This window comes from Bombina bombina, chromosome 7 (genome assembly GCF_027579735.1).
Source record: "Bombina bombina isolate aBomBom1 chromosome 7, aBomBom1.pri, whole genome shotgun sequence".
Taxonomy (NCBI): Eukaryota; Metazoa; Chordata; class Amphibia; order Anura; family Bombinatoridae; genus Bombina; species Bombina bombina.
Window position 1 is genome coordinate 610,830,603 of NC_069505.1, and position 19,222 is coordinate 610,849,824.

The following is a 19,222-nucleotide window of genomic DNA, read 5'->3' on the forward strand; positions in this document are numbered from 1 at the left end:
AAGAGAGACAGATTGGTGGATGGTTGAGAGGGGGCAAGGAGCACAGCAGTGGTTGACGTGGCTGATGATGTTGGACCAGGAGGAGGATGGCGGCTTTGAGTTTGTGTGCTGCTTGTCCTCATGTGTTCATCCCATAGGCGGTTGTGATGTGAGATCATGTGCCTTCGCAAAGCAGTTGTACCTAGGTGGGTGTTGGACTTCCCACAACTCAGTTTCTTTTGGCACAGGTTGCAAATGGCATTGCTGTTGTCAGAAAATCCCAACAGGAACCAGCACTATAACCAAGAGATCTGACACATCCGTGGGCCACTGCCAAGCCCACAATCAAATCATAAGAACAGCACAGAGGTGGCAGATTAAAAATCCCTTTATTTTAGAACATGGGGATCAAACAATGAACACAACGTTTCGGGGCGGTCCCCTTAATCATGTGATGTCATAGTACAGCCTTACAATTTCCTTTATAGCATTAGCAATTCATGTGTTTAATTACTCAATTAATTAATTAACTTAGCTAATAAAGGCTGTCAAAATTGAACAGAGTCATAAAAAACCACTTGTCATATAGGAAAAATAATCCAAACTCTATATATATATATATATATATATACAATTAAATTAAAAAGACTCACAAAGTAACATGATTGTATATCTTGTCTAATTTTCTTGTTACACTAGCAAGAACTACCAAAGTAATGATACATTGTAACCATCTCAGTGTTTCAATCAGCAACCAACTATGCAATAACCATAATCGTCAATATTCAAATAGCAACTTACTGAATTTGTCATGAATATTAAAGAGGCACTATCGCGAGGCCAAAGAATCTTAAAGGGAATGCAATAGAAAACTGACCAATCAATCTCTTTATTAAGTCCCTTTGGTTCTAAGGTGTCTAATTTAAATATCCAAAAGACCTTGCGTTGTTTTAATAACAAATCTCTATTGCCCCCACGTCTTGGAATCTCAATTTTCTCAATTACCTGAAATCGCAATTGATTAATTTGATGTCCAAATTCCAAGAAATGTGCTGCTACTATATTGCTCTTATGTTCGGTTATTCTATCTTTAATACGCCTAGACGTCTCACCGACATAGCCACGCCCACAAGGGCATTTAATCAGATAAACAACATAAGATGCGAGACATGTGTAGTGCCCATTATGTTTAAATTTATGTCCTGTTAGGGGATGAGTGAAATAAGGGCCCTTGATTATTGAGCTGCAATTGATGCATCCAAGACATGGAAAGCATCCAACATTTTTATCACTAATATAAGTTTGTTTCGAGATTTTCTTAGCACCAATATCAGCTCTTATCAGTGTATCCCTTAAATTTTTGTTCCTTTTAAATGCTGGCATAGGTGGAGATTTGAATTCCTCAATATCTTTCATACATTGACTCAATAAATGCCAGTGTTTGCATATTATCCTTGTTATTTGGTTACTCTCCTGACAGTACTGAGAGACAAAAGTCAATCGCTTATCCTTTTGTTTAGTATTTCTTTTCATAGTAAGATTTTCCTTAGGTATAGCTAATACTTCTGCAGTGACTTTGTCAATCAAACTGTCAGGATACCCACGCGCCAAGAATCTAGTCCCCATTTCCTTTAATCTAAGGGGAACCATATTGTCATCAGAGACAATTTTCCTAACTCTTAGTAATTGACTGCGTGGTAATGATGCTATAAGTGGTTGCTGGTGAGCACTGTCAAATTTCAAAAGGCTATTCCTATCTGTATACTTCTGATAAATGTCTATACAGAAACCATTACCTTGTTTCTTTACTGATACATCCAAAAAATCTATTTTACTTTCAGACCAAGTCAATTTAAACTTAATATGGGTTATTGATCTGTTGAGTTCATCCACAAATGATGCCAGGGCTCCAACATCGCCAACCCAAACGCCGAAGATATCGTCGATGTAGCGCCACCAGGCGGCGCCACACCGACGAAACTCCTCATTCTCAAATACAAATTTTTCCTCAAAGGAATTCATAAATAGATTGGCGTAATTGGGTGCGACGTTGGAGCCCATTGCTGTCCCCTGCAGTTGCAAGAAAAAAGAATCCTCAAATATAAAATAGTTGTTGTACAACACAATCCCTAGTAACTGCATAAGAAAATGAATCTGCCCTTCAGTAAACAAGCCACTGGTATATAATACTGTTCTAGTAGCCCCTAAGCCACTCTCGTGGGTGATAGAAGTATACAGACTGGTGACATCTAAAGAATATAAAATAAATTTATCAGTATACATCTGCAGATTGCCCAACTTGTCCAAGAAGTCACCAGTATCTTTAATGAAAGTGCTTGACTGTTCTACATACGGGCATAAAATTTTATCTAAAAAAATTGCAATCTTAGAAAAAATAGACCCAGTCCCTGCCACAATGGGCCGACCCGGTGGCTTGTTGAGGGATTTGTGTATTTTTGGTAGTGCATAGAACACAGGTGTTATAGGGTCCTGCACTACCAAAAAATTTGCCGTATCTTTATTAATAACACCATGTTTCAATGCATTATCAACCACAACTTTAATCTCTTTTGCAATCCTCAACACAGGGTTAAATTCAGTTCTCTTATACACTTTATCATCATTTAATTGTGAATAAATCTCGCTCTTGTAGTCCTGTGAATTTAACACCACTGTGGCACCGCCCTTGTCCGTGCTTTCAGGACAATCTCGTGTCTATTACTCAATCCTTTAAGGGCTTGATGTTCAACAGTGGTGAAATTCACAGGACCCAACTTTCTGGACATGCATGGTTTCTGTAACTTATTCCTTAATTTAGCAATATCATTGAGAACCAAGTTCTCAAAAGTCTCAATCCCATAGTGTGTATTGCTTGGAAAAAAGGAGCTCTTATTATACAGTCCAAGTCTCTTGATGTTTAAACCATTATTAGGACAGACAGTAGAAACCTCACTTATTGTTGTCTTGCCGAATTTATTATGCCAGTGTTTGAGTCTCACCGTCCTAAAAAACTTCTGTAGGTCTTGATAGAGTGTAAAAAAGTCACAAGATTTAGGGCTCCATGTACTAAGCCGTCAATTCATCCGTCATTTTAGACGCGGATAAACTCGCCGTTACTCGCCGCGGGCGAAATGGTGTCCGCTGTCACTATGTACTAATAATCCCCCAATAAATAGACAAGTCTAGCCCGCCGCGAGCAGTGGCGGATTATTGATAAATTTGACGTCTCGCTCGCCGCGACTAAATTTGGCGCAATTTATGTACATGGAAATGAGAGACAAATTAGACGCCAGTTATGCTGTACAATGCTGATATTACTGCCTTTTATATATGTCTAGACTGGCGTCTAGATTGACTTTCCTATTGTTTTGTACCTTGCCCGCCACCTAAAAGGTGGCGAGGCAAAAATAACGAGGTGGGAGTGGAAATTGTAGCGAGCGGACAAATAGATTTTTTAGTACATTTGTTTTTGGCGAGTTGGTGGTCAAATGTGTCTAATTACAGTGAAAAATGGAGCGGTAGCGAGGTTTGGCGGATAAGTACGCTCGCAATTTTAAAGATGCGAGTTTTAACATAATTGACGGCTTTGTACATATCAGTTTGCGAATTTTGACGCGAGATTTGTTGCGGGTAGCTCGCTGACTGCTTAGTACATGGAGCCCTTAGTCAGGCAGAATGATAATCCTTTTTGTAGTACCTTATGTTCTGTCTCCGTTAATACCTGGTCAGAGATATTTACCACTAGTTTTCCTTCTTCTTCCGACCGGTCCGTCGCGGTAAGGGGACCACTCTTGTCTTTTTCCCCTTGTCGCCTCCTGGGATAATGTTTTCTCCCCCTCCGACGGTACCGGAATCCATTCCCTCCTGGGAAAAAAGCCGAAGATTCAGAGCTGCTGCTGGCGTCTCCCACATGTCTTTGGCGTCTCACGTGACCGGAAGTGGTCCGGCATTCTTTGCCGAATGGATCGTAGACCCAGCGATACACACGTCCGGAACTATAGTCTTGTTCGTCGCGGATGAATTTAGTTCTTTTATGCTCCTCAATCAACTTACGGAGTTCCGCTGTGTGTGTCTTATTTTCAGCTAGCATCTTTTCCCATACCTCTGCTTTTAATGAGCTGCCGAGCTCAGTCTCCAATTTGGTGATAGAATCCTTTAGTTCGTTGATCTCTTGTTGTAAGTATTCCACTGTTAGAACCAGGATATCAAGGGAACATTTGTTCAAGATGTATTCAAACTTACGGGATACACTGATAAGAGCTGATATTGGTGCTAAGAAAATCTCGAAACAAACTTATATTAGTGATAAAAATGTTGGATGCTTTCCATGTCTTGGATGCATCAATTGCAGCTCAATAATCAAGGGCCCTTATTTCACTCATCCCCTAACAGGACATAAATTTAAACATAATGGGCACTACACATGTCTCGCATCTTATGTTGTTTATCTGATTGAATGCCCTTGTGGGCGTGGCTATGTCGGTGAGACGTCTAGGCGTATTAAAGATAGAATAACCGAACATAAGAGCAATATAAGATGCGGGAACATTAAAGCACCTGTAGCAGCACATTTCTTGGAATTTGGACATCAAATTAATCAATTGCGATTTCAGGTAATTGAGAAAATTGAGATTCCAAGACGTAGGGGCAATAGAGATTTGTTATTAAAACAACGTGAGGTCTTTTGGATATTTAAATTAGACACCTTAGAACCAAAGGGACTTAATAAAGAGATTGATTGGTCAGTTTTCTATTGAATTCCCTTTAAGATTCTTTGGCCTCGTGATAGTGCCTCTTTAATATTCATGACAAATTCAGTAAGTTGCTATTTGAATATTGACGATTATGGTTATTGCATAGTTGGTTGCTGATTGAAACACTAAGATGGTTACAATGTATCATTACTTTGGTAGTTCTTGCTAGTGTAACAAGAAAATTAGACAAGATATACAATCATGTAACTAGTTACTTTGTGAGTCTTTTTAATTTAATTGTATATATATATATATATATAGAGAGAGAGTTTGGATTATTTTTCCTATATGACAAGTGGTTTTTTATGACTTTGTTCAATTTTGACAGCCTTTATTAGCTAAGTTAATTAATTAATTGAGTAATTAAACACATGAATTGCTAATGCTATAAAGGAAATTGTAAGGCTGTACTATGACATCACATGATTAAGGGGACCGCCCCGAAACGTTGTGTTCATTGTTTGATCCCCATGTTCTAAAATAAAGGGATTTTTAATCTGACACCTCTGTGCTCTTCTTATTGCTGTTGTCAGAGGCAGACACATAAAAAAATGCCACACTGCTGAGCTGTGCGATAACGGCATTCTGGTGGTGGCAACAGCATGCGTTGATTGGCGTGCTGTCTGGCTGACCCCGGGTGCCGATGCATGCTGTCTGACTGTGCCACTAGCTCCTTGCGACGACCTCCCCCTGCTTCCAACTCGTCTCCTCCTCCTGCTCCTCTCTGTCTCCCCATCTAAACTTTCCACCTGTTCTTCTTCTCTTCTACCGGGCGCCCACGTGACATCCACGGACGCATCAACATCATCAACCCCTTCACTTGTATCTGACAACTCAACAACGGAAGCAACGGCGGGTACATCATCATCATCATCACACCGTGCGTCGTCCATGTCTAATGCTGCCTGACTGAGACATATCACAGTTATCTACATCCTCTGTCAATGATGGTTGCGCATCACTCATTTCTTCACACTGAGGTGTACATAACTCCTCTGACAGATAAAGTGAGGCGGCTGTGGTGCTAGTGTCGGTGGTGGCGGCAGGCGGGCGAGTGGTCAGTTGAGAGGTGCCTGATGCTAAGCTAGAGGAGGAAGATGGTGCGTCAAGGTTACGAGCGGAAGCTGTAGAAGATTGGGTGTCCTGTGTTATAAAGTCAACTATTTCATCAGAACTTTTCGTGTTCATGGTACGTGGCCTAACACTGGGCATTATTCTATGGCCAAAGGGAATCACAGCACCACGACCACGACGGCCCCTGTGGGTTGGCCTGCCTCTGCCTGTCATTTTTTTTTTCAATTAGTGCTACTATGCGTGCAATCTACTGTGAGTGGGCACAGTATACGCTGTGAGCCTGACACAAAAAAGCAGACTGATGTTTCAGAGTCAAAATATTTTTTTTTTTTTTTAAATGTACACTGACACTACTATTAAACAAGATAATATGAGTGGTGGCACTGGGCAAGTGGGCACAGTATACGCCGTGAGCCTGACACAAAAAAGCACATTTATGTTTCACAGTCAAAATAGTTTTTTTTATTTTTAAAATGTACACTTACACTACTATTACACAAGATAATATGAGTGGTGGCACTGGGCAAGTGGGCACAGTATACGATGTGAGCCTGACACAAAAAAGCAGACTGATGTTTCAGAGTCAAAATAGTTTTTTTTTATTTTTAAAATGTATACTTACACTACTATAAAACAAGATAATATGAAAAAAACGATCCATTGCACAACCATCTTTGAAGGCTACATGAAGCTTATTTTAAGATGGTACAGAGTGCCCACCAGACTGTCTAGGATGTTCCCAGCAACCTCTTCGGAGTGCTGGAGACTCTGTGGCGGTGAGGGTTCCGACCTGCATGTATGGTGGTCCTGCCCTAAGATCCTTGAATTATGGAGAGATGTCGAGACTCTCCTGCACTCCATGAATGTGAATGTGCAGCTGACCCCCAGTCAGGCACTTTTTCATATAGTCGATAAACAACTGCCTAAATGCAGTAAACAGTTAGTAATCTATATTGTGGCGGCCACAAAGTTATGCATCGCCAGGTCATGGAAACAAGCTGACCCACCCACTATTACAAATGTTTGTGATGTGGTACAATATCTCGCTAAAATGGAAAAATTTGCATATAATGCCTTGGAGCGGATGGAGGACTATTGGGCAATTTGGGAAGATTGGATTGAAATCCAATAATTGTATGAACACAAAAGTAAAATTGCCCAGTAAATTGGGCGGAAACTGCCCAAGAGTAAATTCTGTTCTTCACAATTATCCCCCCCCTTTTTTTTTTTTTTTCTTCCTTCTCTCCCTCTTATCTCTCCCTTTTTCTCCCCCTCCCCTTCCGCTAGTCTGAATCCCTTATCCTTCCCCCTTCCTTTATTTTCAAAGCACGAGACCAGTTGAGGCAATATGGTCGATTTGTTACAGTTTAGGGTTCACAGTTGATAACCCAGGTTTCCAGCGTTAAACACTAAATATATCTGTTTTGTCACTTGAGATTCCTATTGCATTGAATGTGGTACTATTACTAGAGTTTCTATGTATGTACTGAGGCCACCGTATAATTGAACCCTCTCCATGCATGTACCGAGCTTTGATGTGAATTGTGAATCACCTGTAAAGCTTTCATGGTTTTCCTGTAATTTCTTACTATTGTATGCTATTTTGAACCTCAATAAAATTTGTTTTAAAATTTAAAAAAAAAACAACAAAAAAAAAACAAGATAATATGATTGGTGGCACTGGACCAGTGGGCACAGTATACACTGTGAGCCTGACATAAAAAAGCAGACTGATGTTTCAGAGTCAAAATAGTTTTTTTTATTTTTAAAATGTATACTTACACTACTATAAAACAAGATAATATGAGTGGTGGCACTGGACCAGTGAGCACAGTATACGCTGTGAGCCTGACACAAAAAAGCAGAATGAAGTTTCACAGTCAAAATAGTTTTTTTATTTTTAAATGTACACTTACACTACTATTAAACAAGATAATATGAGTGGTGGCACTGAGCAAGTAGGCACAGTATATGCTGTGAGCCTGACACACAGGCTGGCAGTGGCAGGCTGGCCTGGCAACTGAAATTAGATTACACTAGCAGACTGATGTAAAAGTTTTTTTTTTTTAAATTTACACTAATGTTACACCAGATATGACTGGTGGCACTGAGCAAGTAGGCACAGTATATGCTGTGAGCCTGACACACAGGCTGGCAGTGGCAGGCTGGCCTGGCAACTGAAATTAGATTACACTAGCAGACTGATGTAAAAAAAAAAAAAAAAACATTTACACTAATGTTACATCAGATATTGCTGGTGGCACTGAGCAAGTAGGCACAGTATATGTTGTGAGCCTGACACACAGGCTGGCAGTGGCAGGCTGGCCTGGCAACTGAAATTAGATTACACTAGCAGACTGATGTAAAAGGTTTTTTTTTTTTTAATTTACACTAATGTTACACCAGATATGACTGGTGGTGGCACTGAGCAAGTAGGCACAGTATATGCTGTGAGCCTGACACACAGTCTGGCAGTGGCAGGCAGGCAACTGCCATTAGATTACAAAGAAAAAAAACAAAAACAAAAACGACTGATGTAGCCCTAAAAAGGGCTTTTTGGTGTGCTGTCCTTACAGCAGAGATCAGATGAGTCCTTCAGGACTGTAGTGGACACTGAATACACTAGCCTAGCTATCAATTTCCCTATAAAATCAGCAGCAGCTACACTATCCCTCCTCTCACTAAGAATGCAGGTTCAGAATGAATCTAAAATGGCTGCTGCCCAGGAGCTGGGAAGGTCTGGAAGGGAGTGTCTTCTGCTGATTGGCTGTAATGTGTCTGCAGACTGTGAGATACAGGGTCAAAGATAGTACATGAAAACTCTTGAATATATTTACAGAGGCAAATAAACTGGGACTCCCACTCGTGACAGGGTACGGTATGAAAATATGAACGCTGTCATGGGAGAGATGGGCATACCTAAAGCATTCCAAACGGTGGTTGGAGCCTTATACTCTAATCCAACATCCAGAGTAAGAGGACTAGGCTTTTGTTCAGACTCATTCCCACTCAGTAATGGAACACGTCAGGGTTTCCCCCCGTTCCCTTCTCCTGTTCACTTTTGCTATAGAACCCCTCGCAATGGCAATCAGACAGAACTTAGACATTAAGGGTCTTTATATCCTTGGTACGTTTCAAAAATTGAACCTCTTTGCTGATGACTTGACAGTCTCTCACAGACCCAAACACCTCCCTACACCCCTCTATTAAACCTATTTTGTTTTTTTTGTACTCTATCATTCTACAAGCTTAATGTAGAGAAGACAGAGGCTTACCCCCTAAATCTTTCTTAAAACCAAATTAAAACCATCCGGAATCAATACTCATTTAAATAGAACAGAGATGGAATTAAAAATTTGGGAGTTTAACTCTCACATGATCCAAAAAAGTAATTGAGCTAAATCATAACCACTTGTTACAAACCCTAAAACATGACCTTACACTCCCCAGATATAAAGAAGTATCATGGAAGGGGAGAATCTATGCTTTCAAAATGATGTTGCTTCCTAAGCTCACCTATCTATTTAGATGCCTACTCTTAAGAATACCGAAAGCCCTAATTGATAAATACCAATCTCTATTTAACACCTACGTTTGGGCTAATATTCTCTCTCATATTTCTCGTACTATTATTTAGTCACTAATTGATAGATGGGGCCTAGGACTACCTAACTTGAAGTTTTATTATGAATGGCCTAGAAGGTATGAGATAGAACAGGCATCATCACCATATGATATCTACCTTTCAGACTTAATTTGGGTCCCATATCACTGTCATCAATTCCTCTTACTAATGTAGTGATAAAAGAATGCTTAAACTTATGGCATAAACTTAGACACTCTCCTCAGGTTGCACCTCCTCCCTTCCCAATTCAAGGAATCAGAGGCTTGGTCTTAGGACTGCCAGAGTTAAATCACAGCTTATGGGAGAATACTAATATCATAATAGGAGAATTATATAATGGATCCAGTTGGCTTAATCATTCTGAAATAAAATCAAAATTTAATATCCCCCCTAATATAGATTTCAAAACTATGCGTTTCGTTTCCGTTCACTGATACGTAGCTGGGGATTTGTTACAACAGCACCTAGGGATTTAACTAGATGGGAAACTAGATGGCAGGGTTACAGGGACAGAGATCACTGACAGTACACTATCAATGCCTCTTAGACTGTTCAACATTACGTAGAACTCATAACGTCTTAATGTGGGAAAGGGACATTGAATGTGACATAGTACCTAAACAATGGTCAATAGCCATCAGAGTAACTATGTCTGCTATACACTGCATCACATTGTTCGAACTCTACTACAAACTACTGACTAGATGGCACTGGGTCTCTATTAGATTTCATAGAATCTCTAACACAAACTAATTTATGTGCTGGCGAGGTTGTGAGAACAAGGGAGACTAGAGCCATATCTGGTGGGATTGTCCTTGTATACAACACCTCTGGGGAGAGATACTCAATTTATGCACACAGGTGGGACTACCATCGACACGTAGCCCAGAAATGTGTCTACTACATTTACAACTTCCCAAAATCACAAAGGCGAAGAAACACCTATACATATATATCATGGTGGCGGCCAAATTATCATTAGTGAGGCACTGGAAACAACAAGTAGCCCCCACGATACATAAAGTATCTGAAATTGTTGAATATATTAGGAAAATGGAGGAAGCAGTATCCATAAATAGAGGGACACTAGACCTATATTCATATATTTGGGAACCTTGGAAATCCCTCTCTTCAAACCCAAAAACTTCACACTAGGGCCCCTCACTCAGATATACATATATATATAAGGAAAATCAGGCATATATTTAAATGGACATTCCAAGCTAGACAACTGCATCATGTGAAAACCTGTGTAAAAGTGGAGAATGTAAACTAACTTATTTAGCTCTACAGTTTTACTTTGTTTATTGTAATATGTAATATATTGCCTCAAATAAAAAATAGCTGGAAAAAAAAAAACTATTGAAAGTATCCCATATGAAATGTGGAATTTAGCTTACAACATAATATTGTCTATTGGCATGATTACATAAAATAATATGTTTAGCATTTATTTCTATTTAGAAAATAATTTGATCAGTGAGGATAAAGTTTTAAGTAAGTTATTTTTTAATATCTTTCTTGATAAATACAATATATAGTACCATTATAGGGTTATGCTCACTTGTCATATTTACAATGCTATTCCCTTATGATTTTCTATTGATTTTGTTTAAAGGGACAGGAAACCGTAAAATTAATGTTATATAATTCTGCACATAGTGCAGAATTATATAACATTATATTAGCCAACCATTATTTAACATAATATTGCCTTTTTATTTTTAGCAAAAAACGCTGTTTTACAGACCCGCTTTCTGGGCTCTGCTGAGCGGGTCTGTTTTTTTTCCTCAGCGCATCGGGCCAGCTGTATAGTCACAGCCCGGCCCGACCGCGCCATAGCACTAAGTTCAGCTTGCTCCTGCTGTCAGACAGAGTGGGAGCGAGCTGCACTTAGTCTTATGGCGCGGTCGGGCCGGGCTGTGACTATACAGCTGGCCCGAGGCGCTGAGGGAAAAAAACAGACCCGCTCAGCAGAGCCCAGAGAGCGGGTCTGTAAAACAGCGTTTTTTGCTCAAAATAAAAAGGCAATATTATGTTAAATAATGGTTGGCTAATATAATGTTATATAATTCTGCACTATGTGCAGAATTATATAACATTAATTTTAAGGTTTACTGACCCTTTAATATAGAGTGGCTACAAAATTCCAAGTTGACAAATGTATATATCCCTTTAAGGGAGCTACTGATTATAAGGCAGGGCTTTGCAGGTGCACAGGTAAGCAGTGAACAAGTGGTGTTTGCAGCATGAAACATGTCTGCTCTGTGCACCTGCATTACAACTTGGAAATTTTAAGATGTTCTATCTAGGACACATTTCTTGTTTTTACTTTTTGTCCCAATAAATTGTTTTTCTACTTTTTACTATGGACTTTTGGGCGCTTACTTTCCTATTTTTGTGTATTCTGGATTAACTAGTGTGTGGGACAGACACACAGGATTTAGCTGCCAAAGTCTGGGGAGATTGTTCCCCACCCACCCACGCTCCATTAGTGCTGTTTCAAGTATCTAAGATATAACAGAGGATTCACTTTGGTGCGCTCCGCTGTGCAGGTTGGTAAAGGTTTTGTTTCTGTTCTTACCTGCCTAGGAGCTGCCGAAGATGTCGAGCCTGAAGTCGTGTGTGTGAAGACGCTGTACATTGTTTGCCGGGTCAGACACAGGAAGCTTCAGGTGCAAGCAAACAGTGAAAGGTATGTGCTTAGTGTAACAGCAGAACTGGTTTTTTTCTACTTTTTACTATGGACTTTTGGGCGCCTCCTTTCCTATTTTTGTGTATTCTATAATATATATATATATATATATATATATATATATATATATATATATATATATATATATATATATATATAAAAGGAAAAACAGGCATATATTTAAATGGACATTCCAAGCTAGACAACTGCAACCTGTGAAAACCTGTGTAAAAGTGGAGAATGTAAACTAACTTGTTTAGCTCTACAGTTTTACTTTGTGTATTGTAATATGTAATATATTGCCTCAAATAAGAAATAGCTGGAAAAAAAAAACAATTGAAAGTATCCCATATAAAATGTGGAATGGATCAAAACCTAGTATGGGGCATTAGAGTGTTCAGATGAAAAGCATACACCTATGTTCCAATGAGAAACAGCCATAGAAGGCATTCTGGTGGGCTACAGTGAACAAAGTAAGGGATACAGAATTCTTCACCGAAAGACCAACAAGATGACAATAAGCAACAGTGTTTATTTTGATGAAAGCCAAACATCAGAAAAAAATACCGTTGAAAGCGATGAAGAGAAACTGTCCACTGAACCAGCTAGAGATGCTGACCAAAGTGAAGCTGTGAAGGAGTCAGAACAAGAAGTAGAGCTTACAATAGAAAAATTAGCTACTAACAAACCAGTAGAACCCACTGAACAACCAGATATCAGAAAATCAACTCGGGTGACAACAGGGATACCACCCTGCAAGCAGTCATACATCGCTAAGACACATGAAACATTAGAGCCAACATCCTGGGAAGATATAGAAAAAATGCCAAAAAGAGAAGCCAATCAGTGGAGAAAGACAGCCAATGAAGAAATACAATCACTTCAGGAAAATAGAACATTGACACTCACTGAGCAAAACTATAGAAAGCTTTAAAAGTAAAATACGATGCAGAAGGAAATATCCACAGATACAGGGCAAGATTAGTTGCAATGGGATAATAACAGAAATTTGGAGAAGATTATGATGAAACATTTGCTCCAGTTGTAAAGCACTCCACCATTAGAACGCTCCTTAGCATTGCAGACGGACGAATACAAGTGAGGCACCTGAATGTCAATACGGCTTTCTTATATGGAGACATCAAGGAAGATCTCTACATTGAACAGCCACCTGGATTTGAGAAGGAACAGAACATTGTATGTAAACTTATAAAGAGCATTTATGGACTAAAGGAAGCTGAGAGAATGTGGAATGAAAAAGTGAAGGAAGTATTCATAAAAGAAGGATTCTCAAGAAGCAAAGCAGATCCATGTTTATATTTAAGGTATCAAGAAAACTAATGGATATACAACCTGATTTATGTTGATGACATCATAACTTATTTTGAACAAGTAGGAGATTACGACCGACTAGTTCAAATATTGAAACAGAATTTTGAGAATAAAGTATTAGGGAACATCACTCATTATCTAGGAATCTAAATAGAGAGGGAAGAGGATGGAAGCTATCTTCTTAACCAAAGTCAGAAAATTACAGAAATATCAGAGCAATTTTTACATGCAAGATGCTAAAGAAGTGAAAACACCTATAGAACCAGATAACCCGAAAAACAACGGAATAGAACATTTGTTACCCAATAATGACAAATACCACAGGGCAATTGCAAAATTGCTATACGTTGCCACCGTGACAAGACCAGACATTGCTGCAGCAGTGGGTATACTCTGTAGAAAAGTTGCAACATCATGTCAACATGACTGGAATGCAGTAAAGAGGGGTATATAATACCTAAAAGGAACAATTCGGATGAAGCTGCGACTGTCAGCAACATCAAACCCAAAACTAATTGGATATGCTGATGCTGATTGGGAAGGATATACCACTGACCACAAATCTAAGTGGTTACATCTTCCAGTATGTAGAAGGAACAATAAGTTGGTCTAGTCAAAAACAAGTGACTGTTGCACTCTCTTCAACTGAAGCGGAATATATAACAGCAACACATGCACGTCAAGAAGCAATTTGGATTTGTCAACTTCTACTAGATATGGGACTGGATGCGTCTAAACCTGTACCAATCCTTGAAGACAACCAAGGGTGTATAAAGTTGACACAATCAGAAAGAGTCAATCCTCAAACTAAGCACATTGATGTAACATACGATTTGCTTAGGGATATGCAAGAACAAGGCATTATTGACATTCAATATTGCCCATCGGAAGAGATGACTGCAGACGCACTGACTAAACCTTTGCTAAAGAAACGTAATTGTTTTCTTCAAAAGAAACTAAATGTAGTATAATTATGTACATGCCGTTAAGAAGGGGTGTTGGGAAATACAACAGCATGTAGTGTACAACATGTATGAACAACATTTAGGCTGTAGATGGCTCTGTTCATTTCAGATGACTAATTGTTTATACCTGTGAACTTGTTAATTCACTAACTGGAAGAAAGTTGTGTTCTTTTTCTCTATTGTTTCTCATCTCTGTGTGCTGACCACTGTTTTACAAGTGATTTATGTGTTCTAAATGCTGTTGTTTTATCTGTATATGTAAAGCCTAATGCAGTATTCCTAAAAGCTTCCAGTTTCTTTTTGATACATAACTAAAAGTTTGCCTAGCGAGGCAGTCATGGGCAGAAAAGCCATTTCTAAAAAAAAGAACACTGAGGTTATAGCGACTGATACTGGGGAATGTGATGGTTTTGACTATTGAAGTGACAGCATGTTTGGGTCTTTTGAGGAGGGTGTTGTGGTGGGTCAGGTGGAAGAGCAGGAGAGAGAGAGTGTGTGGATGATACTGGGGTGTCTAGGGGTGGAGTTGTCACCTTGAGGCCTGTGAGTGTAATGACTGGGCCAAGCAGGGCTGGTGTACAAGGCAGCAGTGGTGGTAACAAGGGGGCACTGTGAAAATCTTGGGGCTCAGGTACTCCTGGCTTGCCTTCTGTTTTGCAGGCTATGTTGCTGGAACCAGGGGGTATGACTTCAACACCAGCAGTGGAAGCCCTGAACACTCCCACGCAGATGCCAGCAGGCATAGCAGCAAATGGAGGAGCAAACCTTGTTGCATCTGGAGAGAGAAGGCACAAGTCCACGGCTGGTGGTCAAGGCCCAGAGGTGGTGTCAGAGCAGGGGGCTAGTGAGTCTATTGTGGCAAATCACAACTGCATTGCAACTCAGAAACAACATCTGACTCAGATAGCGAGACGTCACTAGTATTAGTGGGGGAGGGTCATAAGTGCATGTTTAGGATGAAAAAAGTTATCTTCAGTGCAGGATAGGGCTACAGAGGCATCCCAGTGAGGCGGGATAATGCGGCAGATGGAGAAGTGGCACAGGCATCTCATTGGTTGCAGCGGGCAGAGTGCAAGGCTGCAATGCAGGGGGATTCTTATCCATTTTTAATGCTTTCGATGCAGGGTCACTTGAGGACCAAGCTGGCAAAGAAAAACTGGATGAGAAATATGTTAATATGTTTGAATTGTCCATAGAGACACACAGGTTGAAGGATCGAAGTAAGGATGGGACAGGCCCCAAGAAATTGAAGCTGGCCTATTCTTATGAGGAATGGCAGCAATGCTTCCGTGTATTTTCCTCATGCTTCCTAGCAAAGCATCCTGACCAGATTCATGCGGTCATTAAATATACTCACGCCATTGACTTCATTCATAGGAGGTATAGAGAGAGAGCATGGCGAAACTATAACGAAGCTTGCTGGCAATCCAGTGCTTAATTTCTGGACCACGGATATGCATTTGTGGGCAAGAATGGGGCAAGATCATCCCCCCTCCCCACAGGAGGGGCGTGTTTGGTCAGAGCAGTCCGTTCAGCAGGAAGGGGAGAGAGTGTTGGAAATACCAGGAACGCCAACGCAATCACGGTATGGTGTGTATTTTTGACACATGTGCAAACACTGGGGGTGGTCACCCAAGCTAAAAGTGCACACACTAGAGGTACGCCAGATGCTAAGATCAGTGGTAGAAGACCTGCTGCAAACAAGGCCACCAACACCACTGAGGGTGGCTGCCCTTGTACCCAAACCATCAGGCAGCCCAAGTGGAGGGGTTTATTATTCCCATCCACACCTTCGTGGTAGGCTCTAAAGTGCACCGGAACCTAAAGTCAGCCTACCAGTTTCTGTGGGCAGTAAGAGAAAATTGGATAAAGAAGTAACCCTAATTTGAATGCCAGGGCCCTTTTCAGGATTGTCCCTTGGAAAATTTAGTTTTCTCTACTCTGGGAGTGGTTTCAAAGAAAGAGGTGGGAAAGGTTAGGTTGATACAGCACTTATCCTTTCCCAAATGCCGCTCGGTCAATGAAGCCATTGACCCTGAGCTGATTCATCCTTCTTCTTTCCAGCTCATGGGCGCAAATTTCAGGGCAATTCTTTGTGGATAGGTGTCTTCATATGGGTTGTGTGGTGTAATGGGCTTACTTTGTAATGTTTAGCACCTTTCTGCACTGGACAGTGCAAGAAGTGGCCCAGGACACTCGCATTTCTCACTACTTAGATGGCTTTCTACTAATTGGTCCACCTGGGACAAACAGTAGTGATAAGCTTATTAAAGCCACCACATGCTCATGAGTAAATTTGGCATCCCTCTGGTGGATGATAAAACTGAGGGGCCTTGTACACGATTGACGTTCCTCGAAATAGAGATTGATGCAATCGGGCAAATGTGTCGGCTGCCTGATGACAAAGTAGCTAAGATTTTGGAGCTGGTGCAAGCTGGTGTTTCTTCTTTCTACATGTCATTAAAACAACTTCAATCTCTGCTGGGTTATTGAACTTCTTGTACTGGGTGATCCCTATGGACAGGCTATTCAACCGAAGTTTGGAGTTTTCACTTAAAGGGGGGACGGGACAACGCAATAGTTTCTAGTCCGGCACTCCATTTGTTCACTAATGTGGCAGAAGCATCCATCTTAGAAGCCTTTTTTCGAGGGTGGCTGGCTAGGAATCTCACTCTGTTAGAGCTGTTGCCTATAGTGGTGGCATTGGAGATATGGGCAGGCAAGCTAGCTAATAGGGCAGTGGTATTTTGGAGTGACAACCAGAGTGTCGTACACTCTATTAATAACCTGTGTGCAGTGTCGCCAGTGGTAGTGCAGTACCTTAGGTATCCAGTCTTGCGCTACTTAGAATACAATTCAGTTCTCGGTGCAGCATGTGCTGGGAGTGAAAAATGGTATTGCTGATGCCCTTTCCCATTCTAATTGGACACAATTTAGATTGCTTGCCCCAACAGCAGCAGCTAAAGGACTGATCTGTCTGCATTTTCTCTGGTATCTCGTATAAATTGGTCGCCCCTTCTTCCCTTAATTTGGTCTCCGCTGGCTCTGGCTGCTTACACTAGGCATTGGCAGGAATGGGAAGCCTTTTGCATGAATCAGGGAGTAGCTGGCTTGCAGGATCAACAAGGGATGCTGTTAGACTGGTTGACAAGGTCAGTAAGGAAGGGGGCACTTGTGGCTAAGCTGATGGCTGTATCCTTTTTTAACAAACTATATTCTTTCCCTAACACTTCAAAAACATTTTTAGTAAAGCAGATTATGTGTGGTTGCGGAAGAGTGTGTCACGGTTTCCACCGTTCCATGCAGACAGCCAGGCATGGTCACCCCTTTGGGGAAAAGTGAGGGACTTGAACCTGGGACCTCTTGTATCCTAGGGTTGTTCTTTTACCTCTAAGCCATGGCTGCTTCACTTTATTTGTGTGTATGTAAGCTTTCCTTATCCTGCCTGCAGCACTGGGGTGGACTCTGGATATTGCTTTGCCTGAATCGCCTGTGTTCATTTACAACCTGTCAGTCAGGCTTACCTGGGACTTCCTACCAATTAGCAGCTCATTAGCTGACTATATAACCCTGCCTTTTCCTGTGCTCAGTGTCAGTTCTTTGTTTCATTTTTCCTGTTTTGGTGTCTTTGTTCCTGAATCCCTAAGACTGACCCTGTCTTGTGACCCCGGCTCTGTTCATCGTTTACCTGCACTTCTGGCTTCCTTTGATCTGTGCAATACCTTGACTACTCTCTTGGATTTACCTTTGTTTGTACAGCATACTCGGATCCTTGTTTTTTGCACACAGCCCCCATGGTTTTCTTACCTGATCACTTTGGGGTGTGATACCTGTAAGGGTGAGCATATATCTCTGCTACATACTCCAATCCAGGTAAAACCTTTACATAAGAACTGACCATTATGGAGCCTGCAGAGATGAACAGGATGCGCACTGCCCTGACACATCAAGTATCTAACTTGTCTCAGACTGTTCTGGATTTGCAGCAGGACTTTTGTGCTCTTAAAGGTACGGTACACCCAGAACCAGCATATCGTGAACCTTTTGTACTATTACCTAAGAGATTTGATGGTAGCCATTCCTCCTTCTTGTCCTTTAAGGTGGATTGTGAGCTCTTGTTTGCCTTAAAGCCTCTTACGTATGCCACTGACTTCATCATGGTCCGCTCAACCATCAAACTGCTTTCTGGGCAGATAAAAAATGGGCACACCAGATGCTCCTGGCTAAGAGTCCTGTCCTAGACAACTGGGGAACTTTCATAACAGCCATGGCCACTCAGTGTACTACCACAAGGCAAACTAAGGTTCCTAGGACTGTTCCACATTCCCACAGAGCACGGCTTCCTCGTGACTGGGATGCTTTTTACCAGTACTCAACCGCAAACCTTGATGCTCCTGACAAATTATATACTCCTTCTCAGGACATTGAGGAGCCCATGGAGATAGGGGTAGTCTGGAATAGGCTGTCTCCCCAAGAAAGAGCCAGAAGGAGGAGTCATTGCCTTTGCTTTTACTGTGGGGAAAGAGGGCACTTGTCTCCAATTGCCCTATTCACACCTCGGTCTCCAGCTCTCCAACAGACACTTTTTTTGTTCACACTCTTGTTCTACATGCAATTCTGTGAGCTGCCAAGGTTGCTGTTACAGCTGTCCAGGTTCTGCTGTTCAGAGGAGTCTACTAACCTCTGAGACTTTTATTTCCTGTAAACCTACGGAACCTGCTCTTGTTAGTCCTGAAATTCCTGAGACCCAGATTATGCCTGTACCTCTTGCTCCTGAAGCATCTTATTAACTTTCAGA

At 41.0% G+C, this 19,222-nt stretch overlaps 1 long non-coding RNA gene across 1 annotated transcript in view; it reads right to left on the bottom strand.

Moving 5' to 3' along the window:
• Window positions 1–12,056, bottom strand: part of LOC128636144 (uncharacterized) — a 105,227-nt gene extending 93,171 nt beyond the window's left edge. Inside the window, exon 1 of the long non-coding RNA XR_008398672.1 lies at window positions 12,017–12,056. This is a non-coding gene — a long non-coding RNA (uncharacterized LOC128636144). The remainder of the gene's footprint in view (window positions 1–12,016) is intronic.
• Between the last annotated feature and the right edge of the window lie 7,166 nt (window positions 12,057–19,222).